Raw genomic sequence first — 24,824 nt, forward strand, 5'->3', positions numbered from 1 at the left:
AAGCCAGGTGGAAAAGCAATTGTCTGGGGAAGGAAAGGTCCGTCTACTTATAGTTGGCTGGAGGACTGATGAAACCTTGTGGGATGCCAACCGTTGTTTGCAGGATGGATGTGGCAAGCTCTGAGTTTCATGTGTCAAGGACCAGCCAGAGACCACAGAATCATAGTCCAACCTCATCACAGCTGTAGCATCCCTGACAGGAGCCTATCCAACCTCCTGCAAAGGAGAATCAGGCACCTTCTGATGGGCTCTGTTCCACCGTTGAACAACTCAGAAAGTGAATCTGTTGGTTTGTGTTTTGCTCTCTGCTCACAGTGGCATGGCATCTTTTGATTTGGGGGGGGGGGGGTAGGGCGCACTGCAGGCGGGACCAGGGCCAGGGGGCAGAGGGTGAACAAAACCCTTCCCGCTAGCCCACCTCTAGACCCAATCACTGCTAGGCAGGCATGGGGCACCAAGGGTTCACAGGTCCATGCTGTGCTGCCTCCTCACCTGCCCACACCAAGGGGGGAGCCTGCCTGGCCATGGCTGCTCCTGGCAGGTGACCCCCCCCCCCCCGCCAACACTGGCGGGGCAGCTATTCAGCATGGGGCCAGGGTCCCGGCAGCAATCCTCCCCTCCCGCATTTTTGCATGCTATTTTCACCCATGTGGGGACATATTACACCACTTTATGTGTTTTGGTGCACATTTCTTGATTGAACTGCCTTGCGGAATTCATGGAAGGAGAACACTTGGAAGGACAGCCCTGTTCCCAATCATTCATAGTTGCAGAAAATACATGCAGCTGAGGTACATAATGTTTTTTGGATAAATAGTCCAGCCCTGATGGAGGTGTTTTCATGCAGTCCATGCCCAAGAGCCAAAGAATCTCCCAACACCACACCTGCTTGGGGGCCCAGCTGGAAGCTCCTTTGGCATCACCCTTCTCAGGCTCAGTCAGCTGCAGGGCCCTTGTCCAGATCAGTCCTGAGAATCTTATGGATACATTTCCGCTTGGGCTTGCTCACCACCCTCTCCAACTCAACAGGTTGTCCCCAACTTCACCAACTGAGTCCTGCATCCTCTCCTCTCCCTGGGCACCACCAAAATCTGGAGGCTATTATCCCACGTTGCCCAATACCTTGGAATAGATTTTGAGGATGCAATGGGTTGGGTCTGCAGGGGACAAGAGCTGGGATTCCCATCCACAACTGGACATCTGTTGCCTTGGATTCTAGCCCATCGGTCCAGCACCAAATGATTCTGTTGCCCTTCCATGCTCTCCAGATCCATCTTTCCAAGGGAAAAGCAACCTTGACCGTCTCTTTTCCTGGACTATTTGTGCATTGCCCTGCTGTCTATTTGTGAGTGTGTATGTATGTCTATTTTTATAATAATATTTATTAGTTTTCCAACAAATTGAACACAACACTACTGTCAGGGGCTCAGGAACAGAGGCACAGGGGAGAGAGGAAATGGAGAGCGAAGGGGAAGAATCTGAGGGCAGCGTAGGGGAGTATGGCAGTGACCCGAGAGATTCCATGAGCTTCTCCAGCGAATCAGAAGATTCCCAGAAGGAGGCGCCGATGGCCAGGGCAAGGGGGGTCCCAGGAGACACACACCAGAAACAAGGGGCCAGCGGGGACTCCCAAAGCAGCAGCTGGAAATCAGGACCAGCTTCCCCACCAGAGCGTAGTGGGGGGGAAGAGTCCCATGTGGCAGGGCCAGCGTCTCCTCCAGCAGAGAGAGAAGATGAGTCAGGGCTGACCACGCCTCCATCGGAGAGTGGGGGAACGGAGGGGAGGTCAGGTCCAGCTAGGCTCCCCGAAGGGGGAAGCAGTGACAGGAGCAGTGTAACGGTCAGGAGGAAGGTTGCCGGCTGGGCGCGCGCGCCAAGTTCGAATGTACAGGCGCGTGGGACAGCAGAAAACCCGGATTGGGAACCAGGTCCTAAAGCCCGCCGGAGGCAGGGGGAAGACTCAGGGGACTCAGCGTCAGAAGAGTCTAGGAAGGGCGAGACCCCAGCTGGCAGGCGGAGCCAGAGGAGGAAAGAGCAAAGGAAGAGGTGGAGCAAGGCTAGAGTCTTAAACTGGTGTCTGGGGGGAGGAGATTCAGACAGAGCTTCAGCGGTCTAGAGTTTCAGACGTAGAGCTGCGCACCGCGGCTGTGAAAGCGAAACTGAATTTCAATAAAGACTTTTGTATATAAGAACGAACTGGCGTTGGTCCTTTGTGAGCTGGGACCCCGGGCAGCTCTGACAACTACAAAAAACCAAAAAAGAAAAAACATACAATAATACAATACAATACAAAAGAAAAAGGGGGGAACCTGCAAAACACTAACATACAACTAAAAAAACAAAACAAAAACCATTTAAAACACAGTCCAATTTCAATATCTTATCTTTCTTTCACTAATTTCCACGACTTCCTCACACCTCCCTTTTTGTATTCCACTTCTATTAATTATTTCAGCAATTCCTTTCCATCTTCCTCTGTTTTCTATCCTATAATTGTCTTAACAGATTCCAACCTTATTTTTCCCTTTAATGCTCTAATAATCTATTTATACTTAATTCCTTATAACATTTCTACTAAAGCCATATAACTTCATTCCAACATCTTTCTAACATTCATTAATTTTACAATATTTCTGTAAATAGTCTTTAAACTTTTTCCAGTCTTCTTCCACCGACTCTTCTCCCTGGTCTTGGATTCTGCCAGTCATTTCCGCCAGTTCCATGTAGTCCATCAACTTCATCTGCCATTCTTCCCTGGTGGGTAAATCTTGTGTCTTCCAATATTTCGCGATGAGTATTCTTGCTGCTGTTGTTGCATACATAAAAAAAGTTCTATCCTTCTTTAACACCAATTGGCCGACCATGCCCAGGAGAAAGGCCTCTGGTTTCTTAAGGAAGGTATATTTAAATACCTTTTTCATATAAATCATCCTCCAGAATGCCTTAATCCTTATAAATCATCTCCCAGATGATTTATAATCATCTCCCAGAATGCCTTAATCCTTGGGCACGTCCACCAAAGGTGAAAGAATGTACCTTCAGTCTCATTACATTTCCAACATTTATTATCGGGCAAATGGTAGATTTTTTGAAGCTTAACTGGTGTCGTGTACCACCTATAAATCATTTTCATTAAATTTTCTCTTAAGGCATTACATGCCGTAAATTTCATACCTGTGGTCCATAACCGTTCCCAGCCAGCCATCATTATGTTATGTCCAACATCTTGTGCCCATTTGATCATAGCTGATTTCACCATTTCTTCCTGAGTATTCCATTTCAACAGCAAGTTATACATTCTTGACAAATTCTTAGTTTTTGGATCTAACAATTCTGTTTCCAATTTTGATTTTTCCACCTGGAACCCAACTTTTTTGTCCAATTTGTATGCCTCCATTATTTGATAGTAATGGAGCCAATCTCGCACTTTGTTTTTCAATTTTTCAAAGCTCTGCAATTCGCTTCCACTGGTGACAACCATCTTGGGGGTTTTTTTCCTAACAAATCCTTATATCTTATCCAAACATTAAACAATGCTTTTCTAACAATATGATTTTTAAATGCTTTATGTGCTTTTACCTTATCATACCACAAATATGCATGCCAACCGAATACATTGTTAAAACCTTCTAAATCCAACACTTCAGTATTTTCAAGAAGCAGCCATTCTCTCAGCCAACAAAAGGCAGCTGATTCACAATAAAGTTTAAGGTCTGGCAGGGCAAATCCACCTCTTTCTTTAGCATCCGTTAATATCTTAAATTTTATTTGAGGCTTCTTGCTGTCTATTTGTGAGTGTGTGTGTTTGTGTGTTGTGCTGCTTTTATGGTATTTGTGTTGCTTTCTGGATGCTTTGTTTCAATAGTTCTGGATGACACTGGTTTAAAATTCTGTGCATTGTTGTGAATATATGGGGGGAATTACAAAAAGTGGGCACCCAAAGGTGAGGACAAGGCTTTTCTATTTAATTTTGCAGAAAGGGGAGAGGTATCAGTGCCAGTCGTGAGCTGTTGGTGTGGGTTGCTCCTGCAACATTTAGCAGGCAGTTGCTGGTCTTTTCCAATCTCCACAGAGATGGGCCCCATGAGATGTCTTCAGCATCCTTTCCCAAGAGCCTGAAGTTCAAACCCAGCAGGCAAGGTGGGGAACCTGTGGTCACAGGGCTAAGTCCCATTTCTCCACCTGGTCTTGCTTCAAGTTAACGGACAAGCGTTGCTCCATCGGATTCACACAATCAGCAAAGTTGGGTGAAGCAACTGCCAGATTCAGCACAGTGAACTTGGGAATGAGCCCAGATCAGAAGGTGATATCGCGGGACCGTGGGTGGGAGTGGGGAGCAGCAAGGTCAAAGACATCCCTTGCCATGCAAACAGATTCAGAGATGGAGCTGGAGAAATGGGGCAAATAACAAATGTGAGGATTCCTTGAAAATATTGTTAGACTGCACCCAAATTGCTGAGCATGGAGAAAACACAGGAATTTCAGTGTTTGCCCAGACTTCTGTTTCCTTGAAGGTGAGGGGAGACTTTGGTGTATTTAGGAGATATGGGTTTGTTTCTAACATATAGAGAGAGCCTGAGCATAAAATGGATGGGGTCACAGCATTAGCACCCCCCAAATCATCCTTCTCAGTTCCTCACAGCTTTGGATCCCCAACACAATAAACAGGAATCTGTGTCTCCAGCTTCCAGGCTGCTTCCAACTCCGCTCTCACTTCCAACACCACACCTGCTTGGGGGCCAGACTAGAAGGGCCTTTGGCCTCAACCAGCTGCAGGGCTCTTCTCAGGTCTTCTCAGTCCTGCAGATCCATATGGAAACACTTCCGCTTGGGCTTGCTCACCACCCTCTCCAACTCAACAGGTTGTCCCCAACTTCACCAGCTGAGTCCTGCATCCTCTCCTCTCCCTGGGCACCACCTAAAACTGATCTTGTGCCTGATATCCCATATTGCCCAGTACTTTCGAAAAGATTTTGAGGATGCAATGGGTCTGCAAGGGAGAAGAGCTGGGATTCCCATCCACAAGTGGACGCCTGTGGCCTTGGATGCCAACCCATCGCTCCAGCACCAAACGATGCTTTTGCTCTTCCATGCCCTTGATCATTCTCCAGATCCATCTTTCAAAGGAAAGGCAGGCTTAAGCTTCTCTTTTCCTGGACACTCTTTGAGCACTGTCTTGCTGTCCATTCGTATGTGTATGTTTGTGTTGTGCTGCTTTTGTAGTATTTGTGTTGCTTCCTTGATGCTTCATTTTAATATTGCTAGCTGACACTGGTTTAAACTTCTGTGCATTGCAGTGAATATATGGGGGGAAGTACAAAAAGTGGGCACCCAAAGGTGAGGACAAGGCTTTTATATTAAAATTTGGAGATGGGGGAGAAGTATCAGTGCCAGTTGGGAGCTGTTGGTCTGGGCTGTGCCTGTAACATTTAGCAGGCAGTTGGTGGTCTTTTTCAATCTCCACAGAGATGGGCCCCAGGAGATGTCTTCAGCATCCTTTCCCAAGAGCCCGAAGTTCAAACCCAGCAGGCAAGGTGGGGATCCTGTGGTCACAGGGCTAAGTCCCATTTCCCCACCGGGTCTTGCTTCAAGTTAACGGACAAGCGTTGCTCCATCGGATGCCCACATTCAGCAGAGTTGGGTGAAGCAACTGTCAGATTCAGCACAATGAACTTGGGAATGAGCCCAGATCAGAAGGTGATATTTGGGTGTGGGGAATGGTGAGAATGGGGAGCAGCAAGGCCAAAGAGATCCCTTTCCATGCAAACCGATTCAGGGATGGAGCTGGAGAAAAGGTGCAGATAACACATTTCAGGTTCCCTGAAAATATTGTTACACAGCAGCCAAATCTCCGAGTGGTGAGAAAACCCAGGGGTTTCTGTGCTTGCCCAGAGTTCGGTTTCCTTGCAATGAAGGTCAGCGGAGACTGTGCTGCCTTTAGGATATCTGGAGGTATTTACACATATAGACAGTCTGAGCATAAAATGCAAGACTTCAGTGCATTAACACCTGCAAAACTCTCAAACTGCCTCAGGACCTCTCTACCTCCAACGCCACCTCTCTCCATACTTACCATCCTGGATCCTGAGATCATAATCTGAGGCCCTTTTTTATGCGCCTCCTCGGTGAGAGGTCAGGAGAAGGGCAACACTAGGCTTTTGGGGGTTGGGGGTGGAGGAAAGGCCCACCCGTTAATCTGTAAGACCCCCTCACTGATTTGCTGCTCTTGCAACCTTTGAGATGCTCATGGGGACACTCAACTAGCCAGCCAGGGTTGTTGCCTTACAAAAAAACCCCTTGTCTGACCTGTTCAGCAACCTTCTCTCTTAGATTCTAACCCTCCATAGGTACAGAACCCCATGAATGAGAAGGAACTCAGGGCACGCTCCGATTCACAATATGAATAACCTTTCTGCCAAACCCCAGGGTTCAACACCCTTCAGGTTTCTGATGTGGAGCTGGATGCCACAACTCGCTTGCAAGCTAGAGGAGAGATGCCAGCAGGGTTGGGTTGGGGGCAGAGGTCCAGGGCTCCACTCAAGAGCAGTTTGGGGTTGTACCTTTCAGATCTCTGATTCTATTCTGGGCTACTCATGCTGTGCCTCCTCTTTTCATGACTTGGATGTGGAAGGTGAAAGAAAGAGATTGGATGGCTCAAAGGACACGTCAGGAGGAGCTGAGGAGCAAGACATTGAGGTCAAAACTCCATGTGGAATAAGTCCTGCAAAGGCTTTCAAAACCAATGCAGGATGAATGTGGGTAGGGGTGAGAGGGGGTGGACATCACTATCAGACCCTGGTCAGACAGGTGTCTGTGGGTCAGGTGTCACCCACTTCCTTTTGGGCAATGCCCTAAACAGATATTTATACTCCACCATAAAAGGATTGCCTTGTAGAGGATATTGGGATTGATCCCTTGGTGTTATGCTGAGCCCACCTAGAACCCTGTTCATCCCCACTGATTGGGAGCTGGAGAAAGGTTCCAATTAGCACAAACGAGGATTCCTTAAGAATATGAGGAGCCTGGGACCAAGGCCCCAGAGGTCCACACCCTGCAGTTTGCTGATGTGGATCAGGGGCCATTTCACTAGCAAGCAGGAGAGGTCCCACCATCAGAGTAGAACTTTGCTCTTTGCATGTTCATCAGAGAAAAGCTGGAGGGGATGCAGATATGCGACCTCCGAGTCAAGGAGTTAAGAAAGATTGCACCCTTTAGAAGGCATCTGAGAGAAGTCCTGTGTCTCCAGCTTCCAGGCGGCTTCCAACTCAGCTCTCACACACCCCATGGGCTCAGGACCACAAAATCTCAAGGACAGCATCTCCCCATATGAACTGACCTGGACCCTGAGAACATCATCAGAAGCCCTTCTTCATAGGCCTCCTTCGCAAAATGTCCGGAGGGCGGAACTGCGAGAAGAGCTCTTTTCTGTGGTGGCTCCGTTTCTGGAATGCTCTTCCCCAGAAGGCTAATTCTGCTCCTTTAGGCGCCAGGGAAATACATTCCTCTTCTCCCAAGCCTTCGGCTAATGAAAAAATCTATTGTCTTTTAAACTATGTTAGGGTTTTATTGTTTACTTTGTTAATATGGTATGTATTTTGATGTTTTAGTATTTTGAACTGTGCTGTGGTCCTCAGATGAAGGGTTCTATAGGAATCTAAATAATAATAATAATAATAATAATAATAATAATAATAATAATAATAATAATAATAATAATAATACCACTGTTGCCCTGCTTATCAGCCAGGGGATGAGGATGGTGCAATGGCTCACCTATTAGCCTGCAGGATCCCTCTTAGTTGCAGGTCTTCCCACCTGCCTTATTCTTTTGAGATGCTGATGAGGACACTCCAGCGGCCAGCGAAGGTCCTAGTCTTACAAAGAAAGTTGTCTCACCAGCTCAGCAAACTCCTCTCTTAGATTCTAACCCTCTGTGTGTTCAGAACCCCAAGAATTGGAAGGGGTGCAGGGCACTCCCTGATCCACAGCAATATGAGCAACCTTTTTGCCTAAGCCTCCAGGTGTCAACACCTCACAGGCTGCGGATGTGGAGCAGGATGCCAACTCGCTTGCAAGCAAAAGGAGAGGACAGGGAGCGTCACAGTTTTCTACATCTTGGAAGCTGCCCAGAGTGGCTGGAGCAACCCAGTCCAATGGGTGGGTTAGAAATAATATACATCATGATGATGATGATGGAAAAGGACACCCCTCTTTTAACTGGAGAACTTTTGGGGGGTATGCATGCCTTGCCTAGAAGCCTGGGGGAAACTTCGCTGTGTGGGCCAAGCTGCCCCCCACCCATCACCTTCCTTCCCCCCAGCTCTGCTTCCCACCCTCCCCATCTCTACCTTTCCTGCCATGAAGGACAGAGATCAACATGCTGGGCCAGGCCGCTCATGAGGCAAGAGGCAGTGCCCACTTCAGGTGGCAGGATCCACAGAGGAATCAGATTCAGCCCCCAAGAAATGCATCTTGGCGACTTGGAGGCGTTGCTGATATCCTCCCCCTTGATCCTAATGTAGATTTCATCTCACCCCTTCTTCCCTGGGTAGGGGCTGGGTGGGGGCTTGAAAGCACCATTTTGTGGTTTGCCTCAGGGGCTCAAATGTCTTGGGCTGGTCCTGTCCACAAGGCTCTAACCTCCCCCCTTTTCCTTCATGGCCCCCGTCTTCTTTCTCCATGCCCCTCCAACCCTCCAAGTGTCCCCATCTTCCCTGAACAGTCCTGGACTTACAGAAGCTCTCCCAGTTGGTGATTTGATCTTAGAATGTCCCACTTTTCCTAAGGACATTCCCATTTCCATCAGAGAAATGTTGGAGGGTGTGGAGTTTGAGAGTGAGCTGCCTGAAGGCAATTCCTGTATTGGGAAGTTTATAAATGCTTAATGTGTTGCGATGTTTTTCTATATATAGTTGAGCCAGGGAGGCTGGGGCAACCAGTCATATGGGTGGATATTATTATTATTATTATTATTATTATTATTATTATTATTATCATTATCATTATTATTATCATCATCATCATCATCATCAATAGAACGTCCCTATTTTCATGGGAGAAATGTTGCAGTGTATGTGCCCTAGCTTTTCCAGGTCTGCTCAATTCCTGTTTCTGAAACATCCTTCTCTCTGCAGCTGCCCAAGGAAGGGGGACAGTTGGAGGAGAGAGACAGAGAAAGGGGCAGGAGGAGGGGCAGGGAGACCCCAGGGAGAGGTGGGGGCCTACAATGTGAGAAATGCCCTTGTGCAAAGCCATGTTTGGAAAAGAATCACAAAGGCTGGATGGCATCACCGACTGGAAGAGAGAGAGAGAGAGAGAGAGAGAGAGAGAGAAAGAAAGGGGCTGAGAGCCTGACCAAAAATATCCCCTCAATCCAGCACACGTTTTCACACCATGAACCAACACAAAGGTTTCCAATGCTTGCATTTATTAAAAAGAAGAAGCTAAAGCATTTTTGCAGGCAAACCAAATCCTAGCTCCAATCCCGAGCCCATCTACTAAGGAGTCAGGACCCACTGGCCACAGAGGGCTTACTCGTGAGTAGACAGGCAGACAGGAGGGCTCCCTCTTGACTCCTTTCCAGCATCGCCTTCAGCAGCATCAAGCAAAGCGGTTTCTTCCCCAGCAGAGATGGGGGTGCAGTCGAGGCAGCTGCACATCAGAGGAGAGCAGGGTGGTCTTCCTTTCACCAGAGGTCTTGCACCAGAGATCTGCAGAGTTACCCACCCCCTGTGGGAAGAAGAAATACTGTGAAAATGGGTGTTGGTGGTGGTTCTGAAAACCACAACTAGTGACTCCAACTGGGAGGCAGAAGAGCTGCTGTTGTCAGAGTTCTAATTGCACATAGAGGGTCTGTTTTGCCGAGGGTTGGACTAGATGACCCCTTCAGTCTCTCCGAACGCTACATTTCTATGCTATGATTGTAAGAGAGACCTCTGGGCATTTCTTGTATGCACTTGGGGGAATTTGAGCGGGGCTTTGTTGCCACACACACTTTTTTCCTAATGTGGTTCCTTCTTCTTCTTTATGCAAATAGCAACCCCAGGAGAGGACACATTTGAGGAGATCATTGTGTTGGTGTGCATTGAATCTACAATTCTGTGATTCAATAACCACCTTCACAGGGACGTTTCACGCAGGTTGCCTTTGCTATTTGAGGAGGGTCAGTGACTGAGCCCCCACCCTCTCACACCAGGAAGAGCTGTTATTTCAGCCAATGGAGGCATTCCTTTCCAGGCTAAGGGGAGTTTGGGACAGCAAGGGGAGAGGAAAGGGTTGTCACCCCCCAGTGTGCACACTAATATTGTTCCCCCTCACAGTGGCTATAAAGATTAAGAGAGGGAGGTGGGGGGGGGAGAGCGATGAGTCTCATGTATGTGGGATCATGAGACACCACTTACTTATGTTCCAGGCAAACTAATATTTGATTTGACTCACCTCTACGGCAACACACCACGAGACGACTACACCGAAATAAAAGCCTTTGGGGCGGCCGGCACCTAAAAGGTTGCAGTATCCCTCTCTGCCTTTGACATCTCGGCCTGCAATTAAATTGGGCTCTGGTGAAATCTGGAGGAAGAAAAAGAAGACATTGAAGGCTCTGTCTCACAGGACTGTCCTTCCACACCTTCCACAACTTCTTCCACCATGGCCCTGCTGGCTTTGACACCTGGAGGGCACCAGGTTGGGGAAAACTGGTGCAGCAAGAATGCAGGGCTGGAGCAGAGAGTCAGTCCCTTCTGCTGCCTCCCTGCACCTCCAGGACAGGGTCTGAGTCAAGGTGGTAGGGAAGGCTGCGTCAGAGTCACTGGCTTCCCTGGGTGACCAGTGGCAAACTGGGAGAGAGAAGCCCCCTTGCCCAGGAAACTGGCCCGTTCTTTTGTCCACCGCAAAGCTGAGTTTGCTGAAGCGCATTATTACAGATTTGAAAATAAGAGCTTCCGTGGATCACATAAAGGAGGTAATAAGAAGAGAGTGGCTGGTGGATCTGGCCAAAGGGGCCCATCGAGTCCAGCATCCTCTTCTCCCAGGGTCCACCTGAAGCCCCATTTCGGAAACTCTCCACGAGGACAGAGGGGCAAGATCCCACCTCTTTCGGAGTCACAGCAAGTGGTGTTCAGAGTCAGCTTTAAATGGAATACAACGGAGAGCTGTGAAGCTGCTCAGAGAAGAAGCATGTGAGAAGAAGGCCATACCTGGAGCCAGCAGCATCAAGAGGAGGACGGCAACAGAGAGGAGGCAGAAGATCTTCATGGTTGGAGGTTGGTGGGAATCCTGGAGGTACCAGAAGCCAAGTGGAAGAGCAATTGACAGGGGAAGGAGAGGTCCATCTACTTATTGGTGACTGGAGGACTGTTGAAATCTTGTGGGATGCCAACCGTTGTTTGCAGGATGGATGTGGCAAGCTCTTTCATGTGCCAAGGACCAGCCAAAGACCATAGAATCGTAGCTTCACAGAAGGGACACCAAGGATCATCAAGTCCATCCCCCTGCAGTGCAGGCATCACAGTTATAGCATCCCTGACAGGTGCCCATCCAACCTCTGCTTAAAATCTCCCTGCAAAGGAGAATACGGCACCTTCTGAAGGGCTCCATTCCACCGTTGAACAACTCAGAAAGTGCATCTGTTGGTTTGTGTCTTGCTCTCTGCTCACAGTGGCATGGCATTTTTTGATGTCCCCTGGCAAATGAGGGCTCTGCAGGTGGGACAAGGGACTGGGTGCAGAGGGTGAACAAAACCCTTCCCGCTAGCCCAACTCTAGACCCCATCACTGCTAGGCAGGCATGGGACACCGATGGTTTACAATGCCATGCTCTGCTCCCTCCTCACCTGCCCACACTAAGGGGGGAGCCTGCCTGGCCATGGCTGCTTCTGGCAGGTGCACCCCCCCCCCCAAACACTGGCTCTTCAGCCATTCTTTGTGGGGCCAGGGTCCTGGCAGCAAGGCCAGGCTGGGCTCCAGTGGGCAGAGATGCCCAGCAGTAGGCAAGGTGATGATCCTTGCATGGGGGCATGTGGCTCATCCCCCCTCAAAATCATGTGCCCGGGGCTACAGACCACAGTCCTCCAGATCCATTTCTTGCACCAGCATTTCCGCTTGGATTTACCAAAGCTCTCCCCATTGATCTGACTTGATCTCAGAATGTCCCACTTTTCCTAAGGGTGTCCCCGTTTCCATCAGAGAAATGTTGGAGGGTGTGGAGTTATGTGACCCCTGGCCATCGTAAGGGAGTCCTGTGTAGGGAGGTTCTTTATAGTTTAATGTGTTATTGTGTTTTAGTATATATATTTGAGCCACACAGAGTGGCTGGGGAAACCCAGTCAGATTGGTAGAGTATAATAATAATAATAAATTAATAATAATAAATATTATAATAGTACTTTATTATTTATACCCTGCCCATCTGGCTGAGTTTCCCCAGCCCACTATTATTATTATTACTACTACTACTATTATTGAATAGAACACCAATATTTTCATGGCAGAACTGTTGCAGGTATGTCTCCTAGCTTTTCCAGCTCTGCTCAATTCCTGTTTCTGAAACATCCTTCTCTGTGCAGCTGCCCAAGGAAGAAGGACAATTGGAGGGGAGAGACAGAGAAAGGGGCAGGAGGAGGGGCAGGAAGACCCCAGGGAGAGGTGGGGGCCTACAATGTGAGAAATGCCCTTGTGCAAAGCCATGTTTGGAAAAGAACCAGAAAGCCCGGATGGCATCACCGAATGGGAGAGAGAGAGAGAGAGAGAGAGAGAGAGAGAGAGAGAGAGAGAGAGAGAGAGGGTCTGAGAGCCTGATATAAAAAAAATACCCTCAACCCAGCACCCGTTTTCACACCATGAACCAATACAGAGGTTTCCAATGCTTGCATTTATTAAAAAGAAGAAGCTAAAGCATTTTTGCAGGCAAACCAAATCCAAGCTCCAATCCTGAGCCCATCTACTAAGGAGTCAGGACCCACTGGCCACAGGGGGGCTTACTCATGAGTAGACAGACAGACAGGAAGGCTCCCTCTTGACTCCTTCCCAGCATCGCCTTCAGCAGCATCAAGCAAAGCGGTTTCTTCCCCAGCAGAGATGGGGGTGCAATCGAGGCAGCTGCACATCAGAGGAGAGCAGGGTGGTCTTCCTTTCACCACAGGTCTTGCACCAGAGATCTGCAGAGTTAGTAACCTGTGAGAGAAAACACTATTAAAACGAGTGTTGTTGGTGGTTCTGAAAACCCAAACCAGTGACTCCAACTGGGAGGCAGAAGAGCTGCTGTTGTCAGAGTTCAAACTGCACACAAAGGGTCTGTTTTGCAGAGGGTTGGACTAGATGACCCCTTCAGTCTCTCCGAACACTGCATTTCTATTCTATGATTGTAAAAGAGACCTCTGAGCATTTCATATATGCACTTGGGAGAATTTGAGCAGGGCTTGGCTGCCATACACACTTTTTTTTTAATGAGGTACTTTTTCCTTCGTCTTCCTTATGCGAACAGCAACCCCAGGAGAGGACACATTTGAGGAGACCATTGTGTTGGTGTGCATTGAACTCTTTTCCTTCCAAATCTGCAATTCTGTGATTCAATAACCACCTTCACAGGGACGTTTCACACAGGTTGCCTTTCTTATTTGAGGAGGGTCAGCGACTGAGCCCCCACCCTCTCACACCAGGAAGAACTGTTCTTTCAGCCAAGGGAGGCTAAGGGGAGTTGTGGCTGAGGGGTCAGAGAGCTTTCATGGGGGCAGCAAGGGGAGCGGAAAGGGTTGTCACCCCCCAGTGTGCACACTAATATTATTCCAACTCACAGTGGATGTAAAGATTAAGAGAGAAGTAGAGTGGGGGGAAAACAGAGAGATGAGTCAGATGCATGAAACATAGCTGACAAATTTTCGATGAAAACTAAGATTTGATTTAACTCACTTCTACGGCAGCACACCAAGGGACGCATAGGACAATAAAATAGTAGCGTTAGGGGCGGCCGGCACCTAACATTTTGCAGTATCCCTCCCTGCCGTCGACATCTCAGCCTGCAATTACCTTGGGCTCTGGTGAAATCTGGAGGAAGAAAAAGAAGACTTTGAAGGCTCTGTCTCTCAGGACTGACCTTCCACACCTTCCACAACTTCTTCCACCATGGCCCTGCTGGCTTGGACACCCAGAGGGCAACAGGTTGGGGAAAGCTGGTGCAGGAAGAATGCAGGGCTGGAGCAGAGAGTCAGTCCCTTCTGCTGCCTCCCTGCACCTCCAGGACAGGGTCTGAGCCAAGGTGGTAGGGAAGGCTGCGTCAGAGTCACTGGCTTCACTGGGCGGCCACTGGCAAACCTGGAGAGAGAAGCCCCCTTGCCCAGGAAACTGGCCCGTTCCTTTGTCCACTGCAAAGCTGAGTTTACTGAAGCGCATTATTGCAGATTTGAAAGCAAGAGCTTCCATGGATCATATAAACGAGGTAATAAGAAGAGACTGGCTGGTGGATCTGGTTAAAGGGGGTGAATCGAGTCCAGCACCCTCTTCTCCCAGGGTCCACCTGAAGCCCCTTTTGGGAAACTCTCCAGGAGGACAGAGGGGCAAGATCCCACCTCTTTGGGAGTCACAGCAAGTGGCTGAGAATAAAGCTGAGAGCTGTGGAGCTGCTCAGAGAAGACGCATCTGAGAAGAAGGCCATACCTGGAGCCAGCAGCATCAAGAAGAGGACGGCAGCAGAGAGGAGACAGAAGATCTTCATGGTTGGAGGTTGGTGGGAATCCTGGAGGTACCAGAAGCCAAGTCAAAGAGCAATTGCCAGGGGAAGGAGAGGTCCCCCTACTTATAGGTGACTGGAGGACTGATGAAACCTTGTGGGATGCCAACCGTCCTTTGCAAGATGGATGTTGCAAGCTCTGAGGGGCATGTGCCAAGGAGCAGCCAAAGACCACAGAATCATAGCCTCACAGAAAGGACACCAAGGATCATCAAGTCCAACCCCATCACAGCTATAGCATCCCTGACAGGTGCCCATCCAACCTCCTGCAAAGGAGAATCAGGCACCTTCTGATGGGCTCTGTTCCACCGTTGAACAACTCAGAAAGTGAATCTGTTGGTTTGTGTTTTGCTCTCTGCTCACAGTGGCATGGCATCTTTTGATGCACACTGCAGGCGGGACCAGGGACTGGGTGCAGAGGGTGAACAAAACCCTTCCTGCTAGCCCAACTCTAGACCCCATCACTGCTAGGCAGGCATGGGGCAGCGAGGGTTCACAGGTCCATGCTGTGCTGCCTCCTCACCTGCCCACACCAAGGGGGGAGCCTGCCTGGCCGTGGCTGCTCCTGGCAGGTGACCCCCCCCCCCCGCCAACACTGGCCGGGCGGCTATTCAGCATTGGGCCAGGGTCCCGGCAGCAATCCTCCCCTCCCGCATTTTTGCATGCTATTTTCACCCATGTGGGGACATATTACACCACTGTATGTGTTTTGGTGGACATTACTTGATTGAACTGCCTTGCGGAATTCATGGAAGGAGAACACTTGGAAGGACTGCTCTGTTCCCAATCATGCATAGTTGCAGAAAGTACATGCAGCTGAGGTACAAAACGTTTTGGGGGGAAATAGTCCAGCCCTGATGGAGGTGATGAATCTCCCCACACCACACCTGCTTCAGAGCCCAACTAGAAGTTCCTTTGGCCTCACCCTGCTGCAGTGCTCTTCTCAGGCTCAGTCCTGCAGATCCATATCTTGTGCCAACAAATATCTTGTGCCAATATTTCCGCTTGGGCTTGCTCACCACCCTCTCCAACTCAACAGGTTGTCCCCAACTTCACCAATTGAGTTCTGAATCCTCTCCTCTCCCTAGGCATCACCAAAAGCTGGAGGCTATTATCCCACATTGCTCAATACCTTGGAAAAGATTTTGAGGATGCAATGGGTGGGGTCTGCAGGGGACAAGAGATGGGATTCCCATCCACAACTGGACATCTGTGGCCTTGGATACAACCCCATCGGTCCAGCACCTAATAATTTTATTGCCCTTCCATGCTCTCCTGATGCATCTTTCCAAGGGAAAAGCAGCCTTGACCTTCTCTGTTCCTGGACACTCTTTGTGCACTGCCCTGCTGTCTATTTGTGAGTGTGTGTTTGTGTGTTGTGCTGTTTTTATGGTATTTGTGTTGCTTGCTTGATGCTTCGTTTTAATCTTGCTGGCTAACACTGATTAAAAATTCTGTGCATTGTTGTGATTATATGGGGGGAATAACAAAAAGCGGGCACCCAAAGGTGAGGACAAGGCTTTTCCATTTAATTTTGGAGAAAGGGGAGAAGTATCAGTGCCAGTCATGAGCTGTTGGTGTGGGCTGTTCCTGCAACATTTAGCAGGCATTTGCTGGTCTTTTGCAATCTCCACAGAGATGGGCCCCATGAGATGTCTTCAGCATCCTTTCCCAAGAGCCTGAAGTTCAAACCCAGCAGGCAAGGTGGGGAACCTGTGGTCATAGGGCTAAGTCCCATTTCCCCACCTGGTCTTGCTTCACGTTAACAGACAAGCGTTGCTCCATCGGATGCCCACAGGCAGCAAAGTTGGGTGAAGCAACTGCCAGATTCAGCACAGTTAAATTGGGAATTAGCCCAGTTCATAAGGCGATATCGGGGGGGGGGGATGTTGGGAATGGGGAGCAGCAAGGTCAAAGACATCCCTTTCCATGCAAGCAGATTCAGGGATGGAGCTGGAAAAAAGGGGCAAAAAAGCATATTTCAGGTTCCCCTGGAAATATTGTTACACAGCAGCCAAGTCTCTGAGCGGTGAGAAAATCCAGGGGTTTCAGTGTTTGCCTAGAGTTTGGTCTCCTTGGAATGAAGGTCAGTGGAGACTGTTCTGCCTTTAGGATATCTGGAGGTATTTACACATATAGACAGTCTTATCATAAAATGCAAGACTTCAATGCACTAACACCTGCAAAACTCTCAAACTGCCTCAGGACCTCTCTACCTCCAACACCACCTCTCCCCATACTTACCATCCTGGATCCTGAGATCATAATCTGAGGCCCTTTTTTATGCGCCTCCTCAGTGAGAGGTCTGGAGAGGGGCAACACTAGGCTTCTGGGGGTTGGGGGTGGAGGAAAGGCCCACCCGTTAATCTGAAAGACCCCCTCACTGATTTGCTGCTCTTGCAACCTGGCACATTTTTTTGAGTTGCTCATGAGGATACTCAACTAGCCAGCCAGAGTTATTGCCTTACAAAAAAAACCCTTGTCTGACCTGTTCAGCAACCTTCTCTCTTAGATTCTAACCTTCCGTAGGTACAGAACCCCATGAATGAGAACTCAGGGCACGCTCCAATCCACAATATGAATAAACTTTTTGCCAATCCCCAGGGGTCAACACCCTTCAGATTTCTGATGTGGAGCTGGATGCCACAACTCGCTTGCAAGCAAGAGGAGAGATGCCAGCAGGGTTGGGTTGGGGGCAGAGGTCCAGGGCTCCACTCAAGAGCAGTTTGGGGTTGTACCTTTCAGATCTCTGATTCTATTCTGGGCTACTCATGCTGTGCCTCCTCTTTTCTTGACTTGGATGTGGAAGGTGAAAGGCAGAGATTGGATGGCTCAAAGGACACGTCAGGAGGAGCTGAGGAGCAAGACATTGAGGTCAAAACTCCATGTGGAATAAGTCCTGCAAAGGCTTTCAAAACCAATGCAGGGTGAATGTGGGTAGGTGTGAGACGGGGTGGACATCACTATCACACCCTTGTCAGACAGGTGTCTGTGGGTCAGGTGTCACCCACTTCCTTTTGGGCAATGCCCTAAACAGATATTTATACTCCACCATAAAAGGATTGCCTTGTAGAGGATATTGGGATTGATCCCTTGGTGTTATGATGAGCCCACCCACAACGCTGTTCATCCCCACTGATTGGGAGCTGGAGAAATGTTCCAATTACCACACACGAGGATTCCTTAAGAATATGAGGACCCTGAGACCAAGGCCCCAGAGGTCCACACCCTGCAGTTTGCTGATGTGGATCAGGGGCCATTTCACTAGCAAGCAGGAGACGTCCCACCATCAGGGTAGAACTTTGCTTTTTGCATGTTCATTGGAGAAATTTTGGAGGGGATGCAGATATGCGACCTCCGAGTCAAGGAGTTAAGAAATGTTACACCCTTTAGAAGGCATCTGAGAGAAGTCCTGTGTCTCCAGCTTCCAGGCGGCTTCCAACTCAGCTCTCACACACCTCATGGGCTCAGGACCACAAAATCTCAAGGACAGCATCTCCCCATATGAACTGACCTGGACCCTGAGAACATCATCAGAAGCCCTTCTTCATGTGCCTCCTTTGCAAAATGTCCGGAGGGCGGCACTGCGAGAAGAGGTCTTTTCTGTTTTGGCCCCCTGTTTGTGGAATGCTCTTCCCCAGAAGGCTAATTCTCATCGTTTAAGTGCCAGGGAAATACATTGCTCTTCTCCCAAGCCTTCGGCTAATGAAAAAATTTATTGTCTTTTAAAATATGTGTGAGGTGTTATTGTTTAGTTTGTTAATATTGTTAAGAATAAGAATAGGAATAGGAATAGGAATAAGAATAAGAATAAGAATAAGAATAAGAATAAGAATAAGAATAAGACCACTGTTGTCCTGCTTATCAGCTAGGGGGTTAGGGTTGTGGAATGGCTCACCTATTAGCCTGCAGGATCCCTCTTAGTTGCAGCTCTTCCCACCTGCCTTATTCTTTTGAGATGCTGATGATGACACTCCAGCGGCCAGCGAAGGTCCTAGTCTTACAAAGAAAGTTGTCTCACCAGCTCAGCAAACTCTTCTCTTAGATTCTAACCCTCTGTGGGATCAGGACCCCAAGAATTGGAAGGGGTGCAGGGCACTCCCTGATCCATAGCTAGATGAGCAGCCTTTTTGCCTAAGCCTCCAGGTGTCAACACCCCACAGGCTGCGGATGTGGAGCAGGATGCCAACTCGCTTGCAAGCAAGAGGAGAGGAGCATCAGGGTTTTCTACATCTTAGAAGCTGCCCAGAGTGGCTGCAGCAACCCAGTCCAATGGGTGGGTTATAAATAATATACATCATGATGATGATGATGGAAAAGGACACCCCTCTTTTAACTGGAGAACTGTTGGGGGGTATGCATGCCTTGCCTAGAACCCTGGGTGAAACCTCGTTGTGTGGGCCACGCTGCCCCCCACCCATTGCCTTCCTTCCCCCCAGCTCTGCTTCCCACCCTCCCCCGTCTCTACCTTCCCTGCCATGAAGGACAGAGATCAACATGCTGGGCCAGCCCACTCATGAGACATGGGGCGGTGCCCACCTCAGGCGGCAGGATCCAAAGGGGCATCAGATTCAGCCTCAAAGAAATGCATCTTGGGGACTCGGAGGCATTGCTGATATCCCCCCCCCCCCCGATCCTAATGTAGATTTCATCTCACCCCTTCTTCCCTGGGTAGGGGCTGGGTGGGGGCTTGAAAGCACCATTTTGTGGTTTGCCCCAGGGGCTCAAAGAGAGAGAAGAGAAAGGGTCTGAGAGCCTGATAAAGAAAATACCCTCAACCCAGCAAACGTTTTCACACCATGAACCAATACAGAGGTTTCCAATGCTTGCATTTATTAAAAAGAAGAAGCTAAAGCATTTTTGCAGGCAAACCAAATCCAAGCTCCAATCCTGAGCCCATTTCTAAGGAGTCAGGCCCCACTGGCCACAGGGGGGCTTACTCATGAGTAGACAGGCAGACAGGACGGCTCCCTCTTGACTCCTTCCCAGCATCGTCTTCAGCATCATCAAGCAAAGCGGTTTCTTCCCCAGCAGAGATGGGGGTGCAGTCGAGGCAGCTGCACATCAGAGGAGAGCAGATTGGTCTTCCTTTCACCAGAGGTCTTGCACTGGAGATCTGCAGAGTTACCCGCCCCCTGTGGGAAGAGGAAACACTGTTAAAACGGGTGTGGTTGGTGGTTCTGAAAACCGAGACCAGTGACTCTAACTGGGAGGCAGAAGAGCTGCTGTTGTCAGAGTTCAAACTGCACACAGAGGGTTGGACTAGATGACCCCTTCAGTCCCTCCCATTGCTACATTTCTATTCTATGATTGTAGGAGAGACCTCTGAGTATTTCATGTATGCACTGGGGGGGGGGGGTCTGAGTGGGGCTTGGCTGCCATACATACTTTTTTTCTAATGTGGTTCTTTTTCCTTCTTCTTTATGCGAACAGCAACCCCAGGAGAGGAGACATTTGAGGAGATCATTGTGTTGGTGTGCATTGAACTCTTTCCCTTCCAACTCTGCAATTCTGTGATTCAATAACCACCTTCACAGGGATGTTTCACACAGGTTGCCTTTGCTATTTGAGGAGGGTCAGTGACTGAGCCCCCACCCTCTCACACCAGGAAGAGTTGTTCTTTGAACCAAGGGAGGCTAAGAGGAGTAGTGGCTGAGGGGTCGGAGAGCTTTCATGGGGGCAGCAAGGGGAGAGGAAAGGGTTGTCTCCCCCCAGTGTGCACACTAATATTGTTCCCCCTCACAGTGGTTGTAAAGATTAAGTGATGGAGGTGGAGTGGTGGGGGACAGGGGGATGAGTCACATGCATTTGGGGTCATGATACACAGCTGACAAATTTTCGAGGAAAACTAAGATTTGATTTAACTCACCTTAACGGCAACACACCCAGGGACGACACCGGAATATTGCCCTTCGGGGTGGCCAGCACCTACCAATTCGTAGTACCCCTCTCTGCCTTTGACATCTCGGCCTGCAATTAGCTTGGGCTCTAGTGAAATCTGGAGGAAGAAAAAGAAGACTTTGAAGGCTCTCTCTCTCAGGACTGACCTTCCACACCTTCCACAACTTCTTCCACCATGGCCCTGCTGGCTTGGACACCCAGAGGGCACCAGGTTGGGGAATGCTGGTGCAGTAAGAATGCAGGGCTGGAGCAGAGAGTCAGTCCCTTCTTCTACCTCCTTCACCTCCAGGACAGGGTCTGAGCCAAGGTGGTAGGGAAGGCTGCGTCACAGTCACTGGCTTCCCTGGGCAGCCACTGGCAAACTGGGAGAGAGAAGCCCCCTTGCCCAGGAAACTGGCCTGTTCTTTTACCCACCGCAAAGCTGAGCTTACTGAAGGGCATTATTACAGATTTGAAAGCAAGAGCTTTCGTGGATCACATGAATGAGGTAATAAGAAGAGACTGACTGGTGGATGTGGCCAAAGGGGCCCATCGAGTCCAGCATCCTCTTCTCCCAGGGTCCACCTGAAGCCCATTTGGGATATTCTCCAGGAGGACAGAAGGGCAAGATCCCACCTCTTTGGGAGTCACAGCAAGTGGCTGAGAATAAAGCTGAGAGCTTTGGAGCTGCTCAGAGAAGAAGCATGTGAGAAGAAGGCCATACCTGGAGCCAGCAGCATCAAGAAGAGGACGGCAACAGAGAGGAGGCAAAAGATCTTCATGGCTGGAGGTTGGTGGGAATCCTGGAGGTACCAGAAGCCAAGTGGAAGAGCAATTGCCAGGGGAAGGAGAGGTCCCCCTACTTATAGGTGACTGGAGGACTGTTGAAATCTTGTGGGATGCCAACCGTCATTTGCAAGTTGGATGTGGCAAGCCCTGAGGGGCATGTGCCAAGGAGCAGCCAAAGAACACAGGATCATAGCTTCACAGAAAGGACACCAAGGATCATCAAGTCCAACCCCATCACAGCTATAGCATCCCTGACAGGTCCCCATTCAACCTCTGCTCAAAATCTCCCTGCGAGTGAGAAGGCACCTTCTGAAGGGCTCCATTCCACTGCTGAACAACTCAGAAAGTGAATCTGTTGGCTTGTGTCTTGCTCTCTGCTCACAGTGGCATGGCATCTTTTGATTTCCCCTGGGGGTGGGTGCTCTGGTTGTATAGAAATCTAATTGTTAATAATAATAATAATAATAATAATAATAATAATAATAATAATAATAATAATAGTAGTAGTAGTAGTAGTAGTAGTAGTAGTAGTAATACCACTGTTGCCCTGTTTATCAGCTGGGGGATGAGGATGGTGCAATGGGTCACCTATATGCCTCTAGGATCCCTCTTAGTTGCAGCTCTTCCCACCTGCCTTATTTTTTTGAGATGCTGATGAGGACACTCCAGTGGCCAGCGAAGGTCCTAATCCTACAAAGAATGTTGGCTGACCAGCTCAGCAAACTCCTCTTTGAGATTCTAACCCTCCCTGGAATCAGGACCCCAAGAATTGGAAGGGGTGCAGGGCATTCCCTGATCCACAGCTAGATGAGCAGCCTTTTTGCCTAAGCCTCCAGGTGTCAACACCTCACAGGCTGCGGATGTGGAGCAGGATGCCAACTCACTTGCAAGCAAGAGAAGAGGAACATCAGGGCTTTCTACATTTTGGAAGCCGCCCAGAGTGGCTGGAGCAACCCAGCCCAATGGGTGGGTTATAAATAATATACATCATGATGATGATGATGATGATGGAAAAGGACACCCCTCTTTTCACTGGAGAACTGTTGGGGGGTATGCATGCCTTGCCTAGAAGCCTGGGGGAAACTTCGCTGTGTGGGCCAAGCTGCCCCCCACCCATCGCCTTCCTTCCCCCCAGCTCTGCTTCCCACCCTCCCCCGTCTCTTTCTTCCCTGCCATGAAGGACAGAGATCAATATGCTGGGCCAGCCCACTCATGAGGCAACGGGTGGTGCCCACCTCAGGCGGCAGGATCCACAGGGGCATCAGATTCAGACTCTGGGAAATACATCTTGGAGACTAGGAGGTGTTGCTGATATCACCCCTGTAGGAGTGCAAATATCCAGAGATGTAGTGATCAGGTGGGATTACTATGAGGAATTATAACAGATATAGAGTAAGCCATCTGTGTAAGCAATGAAAGCATTGCGCTGACTGGGTTTAAACTATTTTGATATGATTTCTGATCAATCTACACCTCTGCATTGGTTCCTCTTCATCCTGGAGAAGAGTGACTAGTGGGGTGTCACAGGGTTCTGTCTTGGGCCCGGTCTTATTTAACATCTTTATCAACGACTTGGATGATGGACTCAAGGGCATCCTGATCAAATTTGCAGATGACACCAAACTGGGAGGGGTGGCTAACACCCCAGAGGACAGGATCACACTTCAAAACGACCTTGACAGATTAGAGAACTGGGCAAAAACAAACAAAATGAATTTTAACAGGGAGAAATGTAAAGTATTGCACTTGGGCAAAAAAAAATGAGAGGCACAAATACAAGATGGGTGACACCTGGCTTGAGAGCAGTACATGTGAAAAGGATCTAGGAGTCTTGGTTGACCACAAACTTGACATGAGCCAACAGTGTGACGCGGCAGCTAAAAAAGCCAATGCAATTCTGGGCTGCATCAATAGGAGTATAGCATCTAGATCAAGGGAAGTAATAGTGCCACTGTATTCTGCTCTGGTCAGACCACACCTGGAGTACTATGTCCAGTTCTGGGCACCACAATTCAAGAAGGACACTGACAAACTGGAACGTGTCCAGAGGAGGGCAACCAAAATGGTCAAAGGCCTGGAAACGATGCCTTATGAGGAACGGCTAAGGGAGCTGGGCATGTTTAGCCTGGAGAAGAGGAGGTTAAGGGGTGATATGATAGCCATGTTCAAATATATAAAAGGATGTCACATAGAGGAGGGAGAAAGGTTGTTTTCTGCTGCTCCAGAGAAGCGGACACGGAGCAATGGATCCAAACTACAAGAAAGAAGATTCCACCTAAACATTAGGAAGAACTTCCTGACAGTAAGAGCTGTTCGACAGTGGAATTTGCTGCCAAGGAGTGTGGTGGAGTCTCCTACTTTGGAGGTCTTTAAGCAGAGGCTTGACAACCATATGTCAGGAGTGCTCTGATGGTGTTTCCTGCTTGGCAGGGGGTTGGACTCGATGGCCCTTGTGGTCTCTTCCAACTCTATGATTCTATGATTCTATGATTCTATGCATCTCTGGCCCTTTTGACTCTACTACCCATTTCTCTCTCCTCACGTCACGTACACAGCAGTACACAGCAGTTGCTTCGCCAGGCAGGCTTCCTGGGCCATAAAGATAGTAGGCAAGTTCTTTGATGTAGTTTTCTTATGTCTGAAGATGTTAATCTTGGAGCCAGGAAACAGATCTCACATGAAGGTGGTAGTGATCTGGTCTTTCTGGCCATCCTTCTTATCATGTTTATTTCTCAGCTCCGGGGTTGCCAGATGCACCCCTTTGTAGTTCTCAAGTTATTTACTACCCCTTTGTAGTTCTCAACATATTTCCCCCAAAATATATGCATGCTAATTAGTGTTGTAGTGTAACTTTTTCCCCACGTGGGGTTTGATGAAATGCTCAGAGGAAATATGATTGGTTCTTACGAGCACTGTGTAAAAGATTCTTTTGCTAATAAAATGGCCTGGTGAGGGGTGTGGTTTACGCACTTTTCTCCGAGAGCCTTGCTGGTCAAAGCCTCATGTCTTGTTATTAATCAGGGTTCAATCCTTCCTTTACTTTGCAAACGCAACAACCCCCACTTGATAATAATGTAGATTTTAACTCACCCCTTTTTTCCATTTCGTGGTTTCAAAGGTCTTGGGCCGGTCCTGTCCCCAACGCTCTCCATTCCCCCTTCTCCTTCATCACCCCTTCTTCTTTCTCTATGCCCCTCCAACCCTCCAAGTGTCCCCATCTTCCAGGAACAGTCCTGGACTTACAGAAGCTCTCCCAGTTGCTGATTTGATCTCAGAATGTCCCACTTTTCCTAAGGATGCCCCCGTTTCCATCAGAGAAATGTTGGAGGGTAGAACTTTGCTTTTTGCATGTTCATTGGAGAAAGGTTGGAGGGGATGCAGTTATGCGACCTCTGAGCCAAGGAGTTAAGAAATATTACACCCTTTAGAAGGCT

The 24,824-nt window shown here is 48.9% G+C and overlaps 2 long non-coding RNA genes across 3 annotated transcripts; both read right to left on the reverse strand.

Moving 5' to 3' along the window:
• Positions 1 to 9,410: 9,410 nt before the first annotated feature.
• Positions 9,411 to 21,522, reverse strand: LOC308584214. Of its 2 annotated transcripts, none has more exons than XR_014006650.1 (3): positions 21,326 to 21,522; positions 10,438 to 10,569; positions 9,411 to 9,729 (listed from the first exon to the last, which is right to left on the reverse strand). It is a non-coding gene; the product is annotated as an uncharacterized lncRNA (long non-coding RNA). The 2 variants fall into 2 exon arrangements; XR_014006651.1 differs by lacking the exon at positions 21,326 to 21,522 and adding an exon at positions 11,196 to 11,291.
• Positions 12,853 to 14,742, reverse strand: LOC308584225. Its single transcript, XR_014006668.1, has 3 exons — positions 14,649 to 14,742; positions 13,905 to 14,039; positions 12,853 to 13,169 (listed from the first exon to the last, which is right to left on the reverse strand). It is a non-coding gene; the product is annotated as an uncharacterized lncRNA (long non-coding RNA).
• Positions 21,523 to 24,824: the final 3,302 nt, after the last annotated feature.

This window comes from Podarcis bocagei, assembly GCF_964188305.1.
Source record: "Podarcis bocagei genome assembly, chromosome: 3".
NCBI lineage: Eukaryota > Metazoa > Chordata > Lepidosauria > Squamata > Lacertidae > Podarcis > Podarcis bocagei.